At 42.0% G+C, this 17981-nt stretch overlaps 1 protein-coding gene and 1 long non-coding RNA gene across 4 annotated transcripts in view; both read left to right on the forward strand.

Moving 5' to 3' along the window:
- The first annotated feature begins 1267 nt into the window (after nt 1-1267).
- LOC142827638 (uncharacterized) lies at nt 1268-9402 on the forward strand. The gene is made up of 3 exons (XR_012902337.1): nt 1268-1898; nt 1979-2017; nt 7807-9402. It is a non-coding gene; the product is annotated as an uncharacterized LOC142827638 (long non-coding RNA).
- A 3620-nt stretch (nt 9403-13022) lies between these two features.
- The window catches only part of PLEKHG1 (pleckstrin homology and RhoGEF domain containing G1), a 202520-nt gene continuing 197561 nt past the window's right edge, over nt 13023-17981 (forward strand). For all 3 annotated transcript variants that reach the window (XM_075924430.1, XM_075924431.1, XM_075924432.1), the window contains exon 1: nt 13023-13788. The gene's annotated coding sequence lies outside the window, so the exon portion shown is untranslated. The remainder of the gene's footprint in view (nt 13789-17981) is intronic.

The following is a 17981-nucleotide window of genomic DNA, read 5'->3' on the forward strand; positions in this document are numbered from 1 at the left end:
TGATTGGAAGATGACATTTGCCTGGTGAGAACAGGGCTGGAGATTTGGTTCTTTTACCCCTGGAGATATTGGGTCTATCAGTCTGATATATAAAGCTGTTACTATCATGCTGCCTCAGTGGGACATTTTACCTTCTTGGTTCTGTGAGCTGAATGGGTTAAAGCTGCAGCCAGCCTGTATTTTTACTGGCATGTCCTTTGGGGCATTTGCAAGTTGCTTGCATGTCAGCTATGAGGGTATATAATAACCTGTAACTCAAATTTCTTATTCCCAAATTTAGTGCTGTTAATTAGCTATCTTCTGCATATCTGGCACATGATACAAAACATGCTCTATTTTGTTGAGAAAGAGAAATTGCAGAAAAATTGAGGGTTTTTTAAAAAATAATTTGCTTTGGGATTTGACTAGAAGGGGATAAGCCCGCAGTGAGCAGGGACATAGGATGTGCATGGAAGAGACAGTGGAGGGGGGAGGGGGCCTGGGCAGGGAACAGGGCAGAGCTTAAGCTACTGCCTCCCCAAGTGGAAGCTTCACCAACTGCTCATGAAATTACCATTCAGATTTGGTAGCATTTAAAATATCATTCTGTTCCTGCACCCTGGGCTGGCTAACTGCCAGTCACTAAATGTAATTTACAGCAGTCTGAGAACTGCTTTAAATTTGCTAGCTTCTAGTGACATGAATGGTCCATTATAGCAGCAAGGGTTCACCATTGAGCAGGCAAGCTTTGGCCAGTCCACGCCCCCTACTCTAGTAAAAGGGTGGTATGGCATAAGAGCCACTCTGCTGGCTTTTATCCAGGATTAAAAAAACCCTTTGCTGGTTAATCTTCCATGCATACCTGTTCACCTTGAGGATCTTTTTGTGCTGGTAGCACAAGGCAAAGCAGCCTGAATGCAGGGGAGAATTTAAGTCTATTGAAGGGTTTCCCAACCTATGGCTCAGGACCCAAATATGGGTCACCATTGTATTTCAAAAGGGTTGCCAGGTGTCTCCCCAGGTGGCTCTTAAAGAGCCATTCACGCATTTTTTGAATTGCCCTGGGTCACCAAGTCTTCCTGAATTGTCAAAATGGGTCCCCATCTGGAAAAGTTTGGGAACTGCTGGTCTATTGGGATATGTCTGCACTGAGGTATGTAAACACTGATAGCGGGCTTGTGTCAGTTGACATGGGCTTATGGAGCTCAGCTATGAGGCTGTTTAATTGTGGTGTGGATGTTCTAGGTTCAGCTTGGGCTGGGTCCCAGAGATTGGGCTGTAGCCTGAACTCAAACATTTACACCACATGTAAACCATCCCCTGGAGTGTGGGCAGTCTTGGTGGGCCCCTGGGCATGGGGGAGGAAGGGGCGGGGCTGAGGCAACTTGTCTTCCATCCTGCGGCGAGCACAGCACACATACCCAGCCCCGAGTTCTGCCTGAATGTGTGTCACAGTGCTCTGGGTGGTGATTGAGAGCATCTGGGATTCTGGCCACTGCTGCTGTTACATTAGTGATGGCAGCTGGGAGCTCCAGGCCCCTTTGAATCAGCAGCCCCTGGAGCAATTGCCCCCTTTGACCTCCAGCCCCCCTGTTGACAGGCCTGACAGTTCCATATCTCAAGCTCTGAAAACTTAAGTCAGTTGACATGGCCCTGCCAGGGGTATTTAGTTGTGGTGTAGACCTATCCTGGTATCCATAGAAACTAATACTTGGGTAAATACACCGGAATTACACCAGCGATGAATCTGGAGTTAGGCCAGGGACTAAAATTACTCTATTATCTTTTTTTTTAAATGGCTCTTACTCATTATTCACAGGGTAGTTTAAAGCAATTACCGGTAGTCTAATTATAATGGAAGATTGCAGTTTATGAGACACAGCTTGAACCTATGGACCCACAAGTTTTTAATTTAAATGGTAAAATTTCTTTTAATAACTTAGATGAGCAAGGACAGACCTGTGGTTGTATATTCTAAGATGTTTCTTTTTAATTACAGTGGACCCCTCTCATCAGGCTCATTGTTCCAAACCACTGTGTGAGTAATTTGTATTAACAGTGATGAAAGGTAACTCATAATTGCATTTAAAGAAACACTGCCTTTTCTTAAAACTTCACGCTTGATCCCCCCCTGTTTGTTTGGCACGCTCAACAAAGTCTATGGGGAATATTCAGTGGATAGCAATGCTAGGGAAAGCCCTAAAGCCCTATTACAAGACATAATCCTGAAGTCCTTAATAAGTCAAAATTCCAAATTAAGTCAATTAAAAGTTTTGTCTTTTCCTTCTTCCTGAAGTAATGACTGCAGGATATAGCCCGTGGCCAGGTTCCAGAGTGCATGTTGTTCAACTCTTTTGTGTATATCAAGGTGTTGGATGATTCATTATGGGCTAGATGTTTTTTAGGTTTTTTAGGCCTGGAATTATTTTAAGTTAAAGTTGTAGAAGCTGTCAGAAGCCTGTATCCCAAGAAAAGGGAAACAATTTATAGGCAGGTGTGTTAGACTACGCTGGATGAGCAAGCATCTCAGAGAGGTGATTAAGAAAAAGCAGAAAGCATATAAGGAGTGGAAGATGTGAGGGATCAGTAAAGAAAGCTACCTTATTGAGGTTAGAGCATGTAGGGACAAAGTGAGAGATGCTAAAAGTCAGGTAGAGTTGGACCTTGCAAATGGAATTAAAACCAATAGTAAAAGGTTTTATAGCCATATAAATAGGAAAAAAACAAAAAAAGAAGTAGGACTGCTAATTACTAAGGATGGAGTGGAGGTTAAGGATAATCTAGGAATGGCCCAATATCTAAACAAATACTTTGCTTCAGTCTTTAATGAGGCTAATGAAGAGCTTAGGGATAATAGTAACATAGCAAATGGGTCTAAGGATATGGAGGTAGATATTACCATATCCAAGGTAAAAGCCAAACTTGAACAGCTTAATGGGAGTAAATTGGGGGGCCCAGATAATCTTCATCCAAGAATATTAAAGGAACTGGCACATGAAATTGCAAGTCCATTAGCAAAATTTTTTAATACATCTCTAAACTCAGGGGTTGTACCATTTGACTGGAAAATTGCTAATACAGTTCCTATTTTTAAGAAAGGGAAAAAAGAGATCCAGGTAACTATAGGCCTGTTAGTTTGACATCTGTAGTATGCAAGATCTTGGAAAAAAATTTGAAGGAGAAAGTAGTTAGAGACATTGAGGCTAATGGCAATTGGGACAAATTACTACATGGTTTTACAAAAGGTAGATCATGCCAAACCAACCTGATCTCCTTTTTTGAGAAAATAACAGATTTTTTAGATAAAGAAAATGCAGTGGATCTGATCTACCTCAACTTTAGTAAGGCATTTGATACAGTACCACATGGGGAATTATTGGTTAAATTGGAAAAGATAGGGATTAATATGAAAGTTGAGAGGTGGATAAGCAACTGGTCAAAGGGGAGACTACAGCGGGTCATACTGAAAGGTGAACTGTCAGGTTGGAGGAAGGTTACTAGCGGAGTTCCTCAGGGATCAGTTTTGGGGCCAATTTTATTTAATCTTTTTATTGCTGACCTTGGCACCAAAAGTGGAAGTGTCCTGATAAAATTTGCGGATGACACAAAGTTGGAAGGTATTGCCAATTCAGAAAAGGATCGGGATATCATACAGGAAGATCTGGATGACCTTGTAAATTGGAACGATAGCAATAGGATGAAATTTAATAGTGAGAAGTGTAAGGTTATGCATTTAGGGATTAATAACAAGAATTTTAGTTATAAGCTGGGGACACATCAGTTGGAAGTGAGGGAGGAGGAGAAGGACCTCGGAGTCCTGGTTTATTATAGGATGACTATGAGCCGCCATTGTGACATGACCGTGAAAAAGGCTAATACGGTCTTGGGATGTATTAGGCAAGGTATTTCTAGTAGGGATAAGGAGGTGTTAGTGCCATTATACAAGGCATTGGTGAGACTCCATTTGGAATACTGTGTGCAGTTCTGGTCTCCCATGTTTAAGAAGGATGAATTCAAACTGGAACAGGTGCAAAGAAGGGCCACTAGGATGATCCAAGGAATGGAAAACCTGTCTTATGAAAGGAGACTCAAGGAGCTTGGCTTGTTTACCTTAACCAAAAGAAGGCTGAGGGGGGACATGATTGCACTCTTTAAATATATTAGAGGGATAAATACCAGGGAGGGAGAGGAATTATTTAAGTTTAATACCAATGTGGACACAAGAACAAATGGATATAAGCTGGCTAGTAGGAAGTTTAGACTTGAGATTAGACTAAGGTTTCTAACCATTAGAGGAGTGAGGTTCTGGAACGGCCTTCCAAGGGAAGTAGTGGGGGCAAAAGATCTATCTGGCTTCAAGATTAAACTAGATGGGTTTATGAAAGGGATGGTTTGATGAGATAACATGATCTTGGTAACTAATTGACAATTCATTATCAGTGGGAAATAGGTTAATGGAGGGATGATAGGAGTTACTATAGAGAACTTTCTGGGTGTCTGGCTGGTGAGTCTTGCCCACATGCTCAGGGTTTAGCTGATCGCCATATTTGGGGTCGGGAAGGAATTTTCCTCCAGGGTAGATTGGCAGAGGCCCTGGAGGTTTTTTGCCTTCCTCTATAGCATGGGGTACAGATCACAGCTGGAGGATTCTCTGCATCTTGGGGTCTTCAAAGTATTTGAAGGCTTCAATATCTGAGATATAGGTGAGAGGATTATTCTAGGAGGGAGTGGGTGAAATTCTGTGGCCTGCACTGTGCAGGGGGTCAGACTAGATGATCATAATGGTCCCTTCTGACCTTAAAGTCTATGAGTCTATGTGTCTGTACAGGGGTGCATTTAAGAGTAAGTACTGCGTGTGAACTTGTGAAAATGTCTGTATTATTAATTATGCTCATTTTCAATTTCATATTGCTAGCTGCCTAAATGCATAGTTCGATCAAAGAAAATTGTTAAGAATCAGAATGTAAAATCCCATTTAATCAGTTAACCGGTTAAAAGTTATGTTTAATCAGTTCACCACTTAAATGGGATCCCAAGGATGGGGGGCTGCTTCAGCCTAGTCGGACTAGAGCAGCCCCCTGCCTGCACCACAGTGGGCTCAGCCAGGCTTGAGTGCTCCCCACCCGCAGCATGGCGGGTCTGGCCTGCGTTGGGTGAGAGGCTGCTCCATCTTGTCCGGGATGCTAGTTAACCTGCAACTGCTAAGAATCACTTAATAAGTGTGATGCTAACTGGTTAACTGCTGACATCCCTAATTAAGAAACCCAGGAAAGGTAAAACAATGACAGAGATAGAGTAGACATTTCTCTGATTCAAAATAATTAAGACAATGGTGTCTGGGTCATTATTGGAGGCAGAATTTACCTGGCTGGCACCATTCAGATTAAAATGTGTTTCTTTTCCCAGGGCTAGGGCTAAGATTTTAAGATCCCTGGGGGGTTAAAAAGGTGTCCCCTGAAGAAAAGGAGGAGGAAAGTGATGGCTCAGCAAGTAGCTGACCTGGATATAAACTTAGCATGCAGCAAGAGTGACACACAGATTTGGGAGATAGGGTCTGGAACTGGCTAGCTGTAACTTGGTTCCCAGAAAGAACAGAGGACACTAAGGCTAAGTCATATCCACCTAGGGGCTTGAGAAAAATGCCAAGAATAGGTAATACAATATAGGTGTAGGTCAGGTTGTTATTTTTAAGTCCTCTTTTCCCAGTTCTCTGCACCAAAACATACTTTGGTAGGAGAAATTACGCGTGTAACTACTAAATACTAACCACGGGACCTTGAAGGAGAACTCTAGCAGGGTCCAAGCCCAGCTGAACCTGTTCAGTAACATGGTTGGCTGCCAGGCAAGGGGTAACCCAGAGTTGGGGAATGATGAGGTTGTCGGATCCCAGCCCAGACAGAAGTAGAAGCATGGGCCTGTCACGTGAACGGAGAGCACTTGGGATTGGCAAAGGGTCTTAGAAGAGGCAACCGACCCAGGTATCATGACACCTTCCCTGCCCAAGGCCTGTCTGAGTTAGGGCTTCTTGAATCACGGTTTAAGTAAGGGGAGTGGATGGACGGAGAGAACACAGATGGCAATGCCTAGTACCTGCCCCTATGAGCAAGTGAATGGGGAAGGGAAATAGGAAGGTCAGACAATGTGAGGTGCCATGGTTCTGCCTCTCTATATGTGCCGGGAAGCACAGCTGGTCAAGCATGAATCATAGAAATGCAGGGCTGGAAGGGACATCAAAAGATCATCTAGTTTATCCTCATATGCTGAGGCAGGATTAAGTATACTTAAGAGTCTAGATCAGGGCTACTCAACACGTGGCCTGTGGACGGCATGCAGCCCACAGCCCATTTGTTTGCGGCCCGCGGTATGGTTTGGGTGTACGCGGGGCTCAACACGTGGCCCACAGGTAGGATCCTTTGAACATGGCCTCCATTGGGAACACATTCCACAACGGCGAGGTGTCTCCAGCCGGGATGAGCTTTGAAAGACACAAGTGGACTGGAACAGAGAGGTATAGGATGTTGGTGTTTCTAGCCCTCAGGGAGGAGGTGCCAGGAGCGCCAGGGCATTGTGGGAAGTGCTCTGTATATTCATGCCTGTCGGTGTGAAAGAAGCTATTTGCACGTATATGCAACCACTCTTAAGTTGCAGCCCTCGGCATGTGCTGTGAGTATCATTGTGGCCCCTGGTCTAAACCATCCCTGACAAGTTTTTACCTAATTTGTTCTAAAATACCTCCAAGGATGATGATTCTACAATCACCCTATTCCCATGAATGGTGTGTCAAGCTGAATTCTGGAAAAGGAATGAAGTAATTTACTATTTATCTCACACACACTTAATCTGCAGTGGAAAGTAGCAGAAGAGAAATTGTGATTACCCAAGTCACAATTTCTTCCTGGAACACTTTGTTCAGCAATGTAGCATTTCTCAAATGTGCCACCCACAGGTTTTCCTAAATTCTTGATAGCCTCATGGGCAAAGATAGCCTTTTCCTGCAGCCCTATACGCATAGACTACGTCTAGACTGGCATGATTTTCTACAAATGCTTTTAACGGAAAAGTTTTCAGTTAAAAGCATTTGTGGAAAAGAGCGTCTAGATTGGCACGGACGCTTTTCCGCAAAAGCACTTTTTGCGGAAAAGCGTCTGTGCCAATCTAGATGTGCTTTTGCTCAAAAAAGCCATTTTCGTGATTGGGGCTTTTTTGCGCAAAACAAATCTGAGCTGTCTACACTGGGCCTATTGCGCAAAAGCATTTGCACAAGAGGGCTCTTGCCCGAACGGGAGCAGCATAGTATTTCTGCAAGAAGCACTGATTTCAGACAGTAGGAAGTCAGTGTTCTTGCGGAAATTCAAGTGGCCAGTGTAGACAGCTGGAAAGTTTTTCCGCAAAAGCAACTGCTTTTGTGGAAAAACTTGCCAGTTTAGACACAGCCTCAGTGTTAGCTGTGAGACTCCAGCAGTAGGCTTCAGTTCAGGGCAGTAGGGCTGTATATTATTTTTATTGCTGAGTTTGCAAAAGGCACCCTACGTAAATTGATTAAAATTATTTGGATATGTATATGTGCATATTTATTTGTTTTTCCTAAAGTTAGTTAAGTATTTTAGGAAAATTGGTAAGAGCGGCTACCAGCAACAGTTGGTGGCCATACTCAGAGGACACGAAAATGTAAGAGAACCCCATGCCATTCAAATTAAATATTCCATGGGAAAATGTATACTCTTACATTAAGTCTTTGTGTAACTTTAACATGCTTGGGTTTTTTTAAGTGTTTGGATGAACATGTTTTCAGAAATGCCAGATGAAAAACTATTTTTCTTTTCATAGAAAAGAAGTATTCAGTGAAAAATACAGGAGTTTGACTACTGAGAAGTGGAACATAAAACAATAATGAAATGAAGGATCTAGACTCCTGTGGAATTATGGACTTGGGCTAACAACAAAGTACAGTGTTTGACCTTGATCTTATCATGGATTATTTGAATCTGAAGTTGATTTTATATATGTATATATGTATAACAGCACTTACTGTGTTCCGTTGTGGAGCATATATGTTTTTGGGAACTTTTCCAGCAAATCTGTATATTCAAAAGACATGAAATATTAAAGAAAGCTTACTTGTATAGAGAAGTAGTCCCTGACAAATACAGTGTAAGGCCTTGATTCAGCAAAGCCTTAAGCATGCGTGTAATCTTACACAAGTCTTGAAGTACTTTCAGCATGTTTTAAACCTTTGCAAGATTTTGACATAAGTTGGGGCTGACCACTTAGAGCCCAGATTGCTCTTTGAAGTGACTATTGATGCTATTTGCATCTCTTCCTTTAATGCAGATCTTAGTGACTGAACTGACCAGAATTGTCAAATATTCAAGCAGTGCAATGAGTTTCCATAAAGCAACTGCTGAAAGCACACATACTATGGACAGTTGCAAAATTTCAAAATAACCTCCACTGCAAAGATGAACAAATATTATGCTGAGACCATTTTTAAAGAAAGTATTTTAGGGGTGCACTAAAAAAGGCAAGGAGAAAAAGATTCAAAAGTTTGATTGTATTTAGAGAGCTAAACATTAGACATAAAAAGGATATAGTGAAAAATAAGGGATAAATATAGTTTTGGAATGTAGTTTGATGACTCTATATGCAAAAATTTGGCAACTCCTATCTAGCCCTATTAACAATTATTTATGAAAATATTGTTCAATTTATCAATTTGAGAAAAAAGTTATGTTGCTGCTTAATTAACCTAAAAGGACCAAAATGTTCAGTCCTAGTTCCCTGCTGACATTTGAAGAGTTGTGTATCCTGACATAGAGCTAAGGATAGCCACCACTGTAACTATAAACAAAATTCTTAATTTAAATTAAATAAAGCCTCTTTTGATGTCAGATTGCTATTGACTAGCTCACGATAAAATGACACTACAATCATCCTAAAGCAACAGCCTCAACTCAGGAGAACATGAATTACTTTTGAACTGGTGAATTAGCATAAGGGCAATATTTTTCTAAACAACTGTTAATTTAGTTATTTGAAATCTGAAACTTTTAAGGATTGATTTTGAAAATCTTTCTCTTTTTGTACAAAACTGAACCCACAACTATTGCACATGCAAACACTAGGGCTGCATCTAGACTGGCAAGTGTTTCCACAACAGCAGCTGCTTGTGTGGAAAAACTTACCAGCTATCTACACTGGCCGCTTGAATTTCAGCAAGAACACTGACTTCCTACTGTCTGAAATCAGTGCTTCTTGTGGAAATGCTATGCTGCTCCCATTTGGGCAAAAGCCCTCTTGTGCAAATGTTTTTGCGCAAGAGGGCCAGTGTAGACAATGCGGTATTGTTTTGTGCAAAAAAGCCCCGATCACGAAAATGGCTATCGGGGCTTTCTTGAGCAAAACCGCGTCTAGATTGGCACAGACTCTTTTCCGCAAAAAGTGCTTTTGCCGAAAAGCATCCGTGCCAATCTAGACGCTCTTTTCCGCAAATGCTTTTAACAGAAAACTTTTCCATTAAAAGCTTTTGCAGAAAATCATGCCAGTCTAGAAGTAGCCTAAGCCTTACTCTATGAAATAAGGGATCTTTCGGAAAAGGCTTTATTTTCCGCAAGATCAGCGTCTAGACTGGCGCTTTTTTCCTGCAAAGCTCCGTGCCGAAAAAAAGCGGCAGCCATTTTTATGCTAATGAAGCGGGGGAGATTGTGATACGTCTAATTAACATCCCTTTTACGAAAAAGGGATGTAGTCTAGACATAACCTAATATTTTGTCATCTAAATGTCTATACCAACATAATTTAATGGTAGTATCTCTACACACAATTAATTGCAGATATAATTATAGATATACAATTGTGTTTACAGCTAAAGAAGACTTGTCTGCTTTTAAGATTTGCCATTCAATGTTACTGTGTGAGAAATACAAACACAGGATTTTATCCTGCAAGCACCTATGCAAGTGCTTCAGGGCAGTGTTTCTTAACCAGTGGTACGAGTACCCTAAGAGATACTTGAGAGAACTCTGCGGGTACTTCAACACAACTGAAATTTGGAGAAAACTGATTTTTTGTTGTAAGTTTTACAGTGCTGTATTATTTTTGTACTTTTTATACCCAAAAATTTCATCGCTACGATTAAGTCATTTAAACAAATGTGTTGCAATGGTAGAAAAAAAATTGTGTGTGTCTGAAAACTGTAGGTACTAGGGATAGAGATGCTGCCTTGTTAGTCTGGTCTAGCTGAAACAAAAGTGCTGCATAGTCCTGTCTTTTGTAGGTACTAGGGGTATTTCTAATTTTTTTTAAGGGGGTATTATAATTTTTTTTAAAGTGGCACTTTATAAAAAAAAGTTGAGAAACACTGCTTCAGGGTATGTCTATACTACAGAGTTTATGTGCAGAGTCAGCAGTTTTAAAATATAGCTAATTAATCACAAATCAACTTTAGCCATGTCTTTCCAAGTCTGTAATATGTTTATACAAATATAATTTAAAATCAATTGTGGCTGAAAATGGCTTTAGCTTTTTTTTTCCCACTTAGGGTGGACAGCCTCCATTTTTGTTAAGAAATTCAGTCATAACTAAAAGCATGAAGGCCAGATAGCCAAATATAATGGAACTTGTTTCAATAACAGACATGTTTTAAACCTGCTCACATACTGTTACTAAATTATGTTGAGGGTTTTTCATACAGCAGCAACCTTAGTATATTTTTCCAGGGCTATGGAATATTTTTGCACAAACTGTCAAAATATTGACACCTACCTTTATCACAAATAAACTTATGTATTTATTGCCTATGCTCATATTAACTCACTCTTCATTAACTTTTGCAATAGTAAGTGTAGGCGTGGCTCCAAAAACCTGTTTAGCAATTTGTCCCACAAAACAGGTAAGTATCCTCCACATGCCTGACAATGAATCTGTTTCAGAGGTGAAGTAGTTGACTTCGGATGTTATGAGGAAAATATATCATAGTGTTTGTCCATTTAGCATGGTTAGGGAGTGACCATGTTTACACAACATTCATTTTCCAAAGCCACACCCTTATTCATGGAACACATGCAGTTTTTTGTTTCTGCAGACATTTTTTTTTCACAAACAGAATTATGGCGCATTTTTTCCTTCTGCCTTTTTCATGTATAGTGGTTTTCTGCTATCAGAAGATTGCATATTTGTAACTTTTGTGTGTACATTTATGTTCATTTGGCTCTCCTAAGAACATTTGTTCCACAGACCCTGATTCAGCAGAACGCTGAAACGTATGCTTATCTTTTGGTGCAGCAAGGCTGAAGCAGGATGGATTTATGTACTGGGTTTAAAGATAAATGAATATCTATAACTATTTTAGAATCACTTTAGCAGCATAGGAATACTATATAAGCAAAATATTCCTAGTGTAGACACAGCTATACCAACAAAGTTGTGCACCCTTATGAGTAAAATAAGCTATTCCCGAAAAAGCAATTTTGCCAGTACAACTTATCTTCTACAGTAGGCCCTTGTGCTGGTACAGTCGGAGTCAGATATCAAATCCCTGATATGGATGTTAAAATGAGGTTAATTCTCTAATCGAGTAGTTGATAGAATTTTGGTTGACTACTCAATTAAGCGATAGGCAGTCAGCTCAGTCCTGGCTTGTGCCAGTTCTAGAACCAAACCCTGCTGCAGCTCTGAAATTTAAAAGGCAGTAAAAGCTGGGAAGCCTGCCTCCCACCTACCCTTTACCGTGTTTTAAATAGCAGAGCCACAGTGGGGTTTGGTCCTGAATCCTGCACAAGCCAGGACTGAGCAGGGCTGTCTACCCAGCATTCAAACACACTCAAAACTCCTTGGCCCAAGACCAGAGCCTGCACTCCAATCCCCTACCCCAGCCTGTTGAAAGCAAGTGAGAATGGTGAGGAGTCCGAGAACAGATGGAGCAGGGTTGGGCCTCAGAGAAGGGGCAGGAAGGAAGTTGGGCAAGGGTATTTGGGTTTGAGGTAGATCTTACATTGCTCTTAAATTGAAAAAATGATCTTGTGGTTAAGAAGTTTGGCGACTACTGCTGTAGAATGTACATTGCAGAATCCAGGTATTAGGCTACCATTGGCTTATATGTTTTCACAAGGCCTCCTCTGTTTGTGTTGCTTTGAGAAAAAAGCAACATAGAATTAAATTTAGGTTGCATAAAAACAAATTTTTACTAAACAAAAGATTAACAGGAATATTTTTAGGGACGAACAAACATTTCTCCTGCAGTATTTGTAAGACACATAGCATATGCCGGTGCATAAAGCTAGTGTTATCAATTATTGTAATTTTATCACGTCGTATTTGGTATTTTTCTTAAACCATAGCTCTCGGAGTCTTGTGATTTTGTAAGAAAATCAGTTTTCATTTTAAGTATGTTTTTTACCTTCATGATTATGAAGAAATGATTGAAACATAAAGTTTAAAGACTGAAAAGAAACAAAGCAAATATAAATAACACAAAGTTTATTATTTTAAAAAAATCTTTTTTAAAGTCAGTTGGGTTTTTAAACCCTTGATGGTGGCAAGGCTGAGAAATCTGATAGCAAAATTGACTAATGAAGGGTTACTAAAAGTATTCAAATAGTTTATTTAAAAAGTGAAAATGACTGATTGTCCAAGCTGAAAGATACAAAGAGTAAACAAATATAGCACAGGTAGAAAGCTATCAGTATTCAGGCTGAAGATTGGCCTGCTATGATTATTATACCTAAAATAGTATAAATGGAAAAGGATTGCAAGAAATCTTTCTCTACTTATTTCAGTTTATTAACTTTGTGCATTTGACCACAATGGTTCAGAATCAATTTTAATTTTTCTTTGTATGGTTAGGTTCTGATTCCACATCAGATCTTGATCCCTGTGCTCCGTGAGACTACTTAGCCACAGTTACAGGATTAGGGCTTTTGTTAGGCAGTTTCTTCTGTTTGGCTCTTTCTTAAAGCAACACAACATAGAAAAGCATGTTTTATAATAGAAAAATATTGTTATAAAGCCACAAAATTGCCAAGAAAACTCAAGGAGGCAGTCCGTAGAATGCAAAACTACTTTGAATTTTATAAAAACATTGACTATATTTCAACTTGACAGTGCCCCCTTTCTTTTGTTAATGGCCTGAACTAAATCTCAAGGGATGCAATTAGTCCATTAATCGCTGTCTTATAATAATTTAAAGGGACACGGGTTTATCATCATGTAATATGACCGAGGAGTGCATCTTCAGAAAGTGAGCTTCCTCTTGGGCTACAGACACTAGTAACGCGCTTTAAGAAGACGCTTGTCACTCCCATATCACTGGAGTTTCCATCGGGGGGATGGGGAAAGGCAGGGAGAGCTGTAAGTGTAGCCCAGGCTAGGAAGGAAGCCCCAGGAAAGTAGGGAAATGCTTGCTCGTGTGTGAAAACAGTAGCTGGGTTTTTTTTCCGCCGAGCTGTAGTTTGACTGTTCTCTTTGGCTTCGCTCCAGCGCCAAGTCCAAGCGGTTAATCTCACTCCCACCCTGGGCGGAGGGTAGGAGTCAGCTGCAGCAGGGCCTCCCCGGGGAGGGGCCGAGCCCGCAGGCAGAGCCGCGGCTGGCGCTGGAGGAGGGGAGTTTAACGAGCCGCACTGGAGGAGCAGGAAGTTTGGAGGCGCAGCTGCTGCCTGGGAGCCGCGGAGCGCGCTGCGGCTTGGGCACCTCGCGTCCGCAGGAGACCGGCGCTGCCCGCCCGCATGTAGCCTCGCCGGGGCGGCGGCATCCCAGGAGCGCGAGCGCTTTGTTCTCCCGAGCGGGCTGGTCCCCGGCGCTGCCGCTCGCCCTCAGGTACCGCGCCCGGGCACAGCGGGGTGCGGGGAGCTGGCGGGAGCGGGGCGCGGTCCGTCTGTCTGTCCGCGGCGCCTCGGGCTGCTTCGGAGCGGGCAGCGGCGGGGCTGGGAAGCGGGGCGGCCTGACTCCGTGTGTGGCAGCCGCTCCGCAGCCTCCCCCTGCCCGCTCGGTCCTGGGCGCCTGGGGCCGCAGCCGGGAGCCGCTCGTGAAGCGCAGAGGGAGGCGAGGCGCCCGCTTCCCCCTCAGCGGGCCGGGGCGGCCCCGCGGGATCGGGCCCCGGGCAGAGACGCGCCGCAGCCGGGAGCAGCTCGGAGCCCGCAGAGGTGCCGGTGTCGCCGCGCGCGCCCTCGGGGGTGGGAAACGGGGTGTGAGCGGGGAGGTGGCGCGTGCGGCTGGAGAGCTCCCAAGGCTTAAGGACTAGACCGGGGGAAGGCAGCAAGCGTGGCTGCCGCTGGAGGGAAACACCTGGCGGTCGAGCAGTTGCTGTAATGGGACGGGCTTGCCTAAGAAGGTAGCTGCTGCCACACTACGGCTGCTGCCACTCGGACCCGTGTAAGCCAGTGAGCCTACAGCGTATCTGAAACGGGGGGAAAAGCCCCACGGCTTGAAACTCCACCCCGTCCCTTCAGTTATGTTGGCTTTGAACGAGCAAACTCCATCAGCCCCAGAAGGTGGGACGGCCCCTCCCTCTGTGTTGCTCGTCTCGCTCTGCTCCGGGACTGTAAGAATCTGCGGTGTGTGAATAATGCACTGCAGGCATAGCCCAGCAGGTCGGAAAGCACGCTGTGTGTGTAAGCTATTTCTGAAGGGCACAAGCAATGTTCAGCTGTTTTTGTCCACGAAAGTACTTTTATGTTGGGCTACCGTTAAGTGTGGTGGTCTTAAAAAAATCGGAGCAAAGGAAATATTTTGTACCAATAGAATCTCAAGTAGTTTTCATTCATATCTAACATATTGCACTTTCAAATCTCTCAATATTGAATACAGGTAGCATAATGCCTCTGTATTTGAACACTTTACTGCTAAAAAGCTATGTTTAATTATTAAAATCCTACAAGTTTTAATGTATTTTATTAAAGCTGATTTTTAAAAAAATAAATGCAGTTAATATCATTTTGGTTCTCGTGGATGTTCCCTAAAGCATCTAAAATGTGACCATTCATATTCATATATATTTTCTTTTGGGAAAAGGGGTGGAAGTTGTCTTCCTGTTTCCCTTTTGGAGTTCTGACAGTTTCCCTATCCTTGCTTTCTTTTCCTGACCCTGAAGTCCTTATGTTATAGCCATTATCCTTCTGGAAGAACAGAGTAGATGCCCTGCAGAACCCATCAACTCCAATCTTTCAGTAAGCCAAAGGGTCACTGTTGAATTAGATGATTCACTTCATTTCTCCTTTTCTTTGTTCAGGGCCACAGCAGTCCTAGCATGAGGACCAAGGGGCTTGGAACAAAATATTAACTTCACATTGTGCGGGCATGTGGTATCTCTCTTTCCCCTTTAACTGTTAATTGGGATACTGATATAGTTGTGATTTAATTTATTTCTTGCCTTTCCATTGCTAATATTGTTAGTATCAAAAGTGTGAGGAAAACAATTACACGAAACTACATAAATCACAATGAATGAGTGATTTTAAGATAATTAATCCTAACTCTGTCTCAGTTTACTATTACTAATCTTCCTTGCCTTTGTTTCCTTCTTGGAGGGACCTGCCTAACACTTGTGGTTGTTGCTCAAGCCTCTAGCTAAATTTATAAAGGAATCCTGTTAGCTTGTACATACCTCAATCTGATTGTAGCAACTACTGAGTGTATAGATGGTTAGATAGGTACAGTATATAACTGCCTTATGCTTTATTTTGAAGCTCTGGGTTTTTGTGCCACTCAGTTGTCTTAATTCTGAAAGTTTTTAAATATATTCATGGATGCTTTGGCTGACAATATACACAAATAAATGAAGTTAAATCTCATTAACTTCATAGATACTTTTTAGAATAGAATGGGGGAGAGGAGAGCGGATCTCTTAAGTAGTTCCCTTTTACATTCAAATACTTAGTTATTTAACTTTCGCTCTTCACTCCCTGCTAAAGTTGGCAAACCGGAAACTATACACAGTGCTTTGAGACTGTTTCAGTTAGGGATGTTAACATGCATTTGTTAAACAAGTAACCACTGAAGCTTTCAGTGTTATATGCAGGGGATTCAATTGGCTCCCAAGGGAGCCAGTTCGTATGGGGACAGCCCTGGCACTGTTGCCTCTGATACAGGGTGTGTGTTGGGGCGGGGGGGGGGGGGGGGGAGAGGGGAGGGAAGGAGCATTCATGTAACGATGCATGGTAACCAATGAACGCAGGTTCATCGGTTAATAGTGTAAACGGTCACTCTCACATTCCTCGTTTCAGTAGCTTTAATATTGTCACATTCTCATGGTGTTAGCACATAAATATTTCTAAAAGCTCAAACAATGTATAGTGGGATGTTGACAGGTTTATATATATGTTATAATGTTTAGAACTTCTATAACTTCTCTGTCATTAATATAGTAGTGTTGTTCTTAATTATATTTATCATAATTCTTTGATCTTCTTTAAAAAGAGGATCTGTGTTAGAATTAAAGTATGGAGTATGCTTTTTCAAACTTCTTTGAGTTTGGGGTCAAATATTTCTTTGAAAATGCTATGTAACTCGTGGAAAGCTTGTCACAAATTTGTCTTCATTTTAATAGATAGTGCAACAAGATTTCTTACTTAGAGTGCCTTTTAATTGATAGAATCACATTTATGGAGAGAAGTTAGAAATGTAGCTTCCAAAGGGTTAATCTCTGTCCAAATTGGGGAGAGGATTTATTTAATTTGCATTTTTATATGCACCTTTGAAGTGAAGGCCATGTGGAAGATGATTTAATACATGGTTTTTGAGATCTTTTTAGTAGAGGACCTCTGCTTCCGTTTAACCTTTTTATGGAAATCACAAAGCAGTATCATTACTAGCTATGAATCATCTTCAACTTCTTTCTTTCCTAGAACAGGATGTAAGGATGGGAGCTGTGAAATGATCTAGGCCTGGTCTATGCTAAAAGGCTAGGTTTACCCATCTGTGTTGCTCAGGAGTGTGAATGGTGAGGCAAGGTTAAGAATTCTTCCATCAACCTAACTCTCACCTCTTGAGGAAGTAGATTACCTATATTAATGAGAGAACCCCTCCCATTGGCGTAGGTAGTGTTTACACTGAAGTGGTACAGGGGTGTAGCTGCAGATGTACTATTGTGGCGTTTCCAGTGTGGTCAAGCCCTTATGTGTTGCAGTGCTGAGCATCGTAGCACCTTGTAAATAGTAGGAACAATGTTGCAATTCACAAAGCTGAATTAGGCACCTATGATCTTTATATGATGAATGGGGAAAGAGAAACGTGCTAGACGGAGAGTTAGCTAAGCTAGCCAATGAGAGATGCTGATGAGAGGAGTGTATCTTAACCTTTACCCCTCTTGCAGAGGTAAATGACTTCCAATTCCCTGGATTTAATCCATGGACTGGTAAGCAAAGATAGGTGCCTATCTGAAGTCAAGTGTTCACAGTGTTTCTTGCAGGAATGTGTTAGGCAGCTGCTTTGCTTCATGCAAAATGGTAGAAGAGGAACTGGTGGTGCTCTTGCCCACCTTTGAATTTGAGCCTAGCTGTTAAGGCACTTGTTTGCCACTGTGGGAGAAAGGAGATCCATGTTCAAGTCCAACCTCTCAGGAGAATGCTCTAACTCCTGAGCTGTGGGTCTGATGTCAGGATTCCTTAGTCTCTCCTGTTCCAGGGTGGATAAGTAATTAGAGTGATTGAAGCAGGGGTCTCCCACTATTTTCATTCTTTTACTCTGCCCTCTCCCACTGTGGATAAATACATAAGTAGTCATTGGGCCAGAGAGAGAGAGTGACTGTATCCCAGATGATAGGGCACCCACCTGCAGTGTGGGTGATGCCTATTCAGAAAGGATGTTTAAGCCATATTGAAATAAATTGCATATAAGCATGTTTTCCTGCATTTGGGCTTTCAACTGCAAACTCTCCAGTGCAAGAATATTTTCTCTTCTGTATTTGTACAGTAGTTGGCACAACAGCGCTCTAATCCTTACTGTGGTCTTCAGATGCTATCGTGATATTGATTTACTGTGACTACCAATGTTCTGAGTGAAATCTGATGCCA

Source organism: Pelodiscus sinensis, chromosome 3, assembly GCF_049634645.1.
Source record: "Pelodiscus sinensis isolate JC-2024 chromosome 3, ASM4963464v1, whole genome shotgun sequence".
Lineage (NCBI taxonomy): Eukaryota > Metazoa > Chordata > Testudines > Trionychidae > Pelodiscus > Pelodiscus sinensis.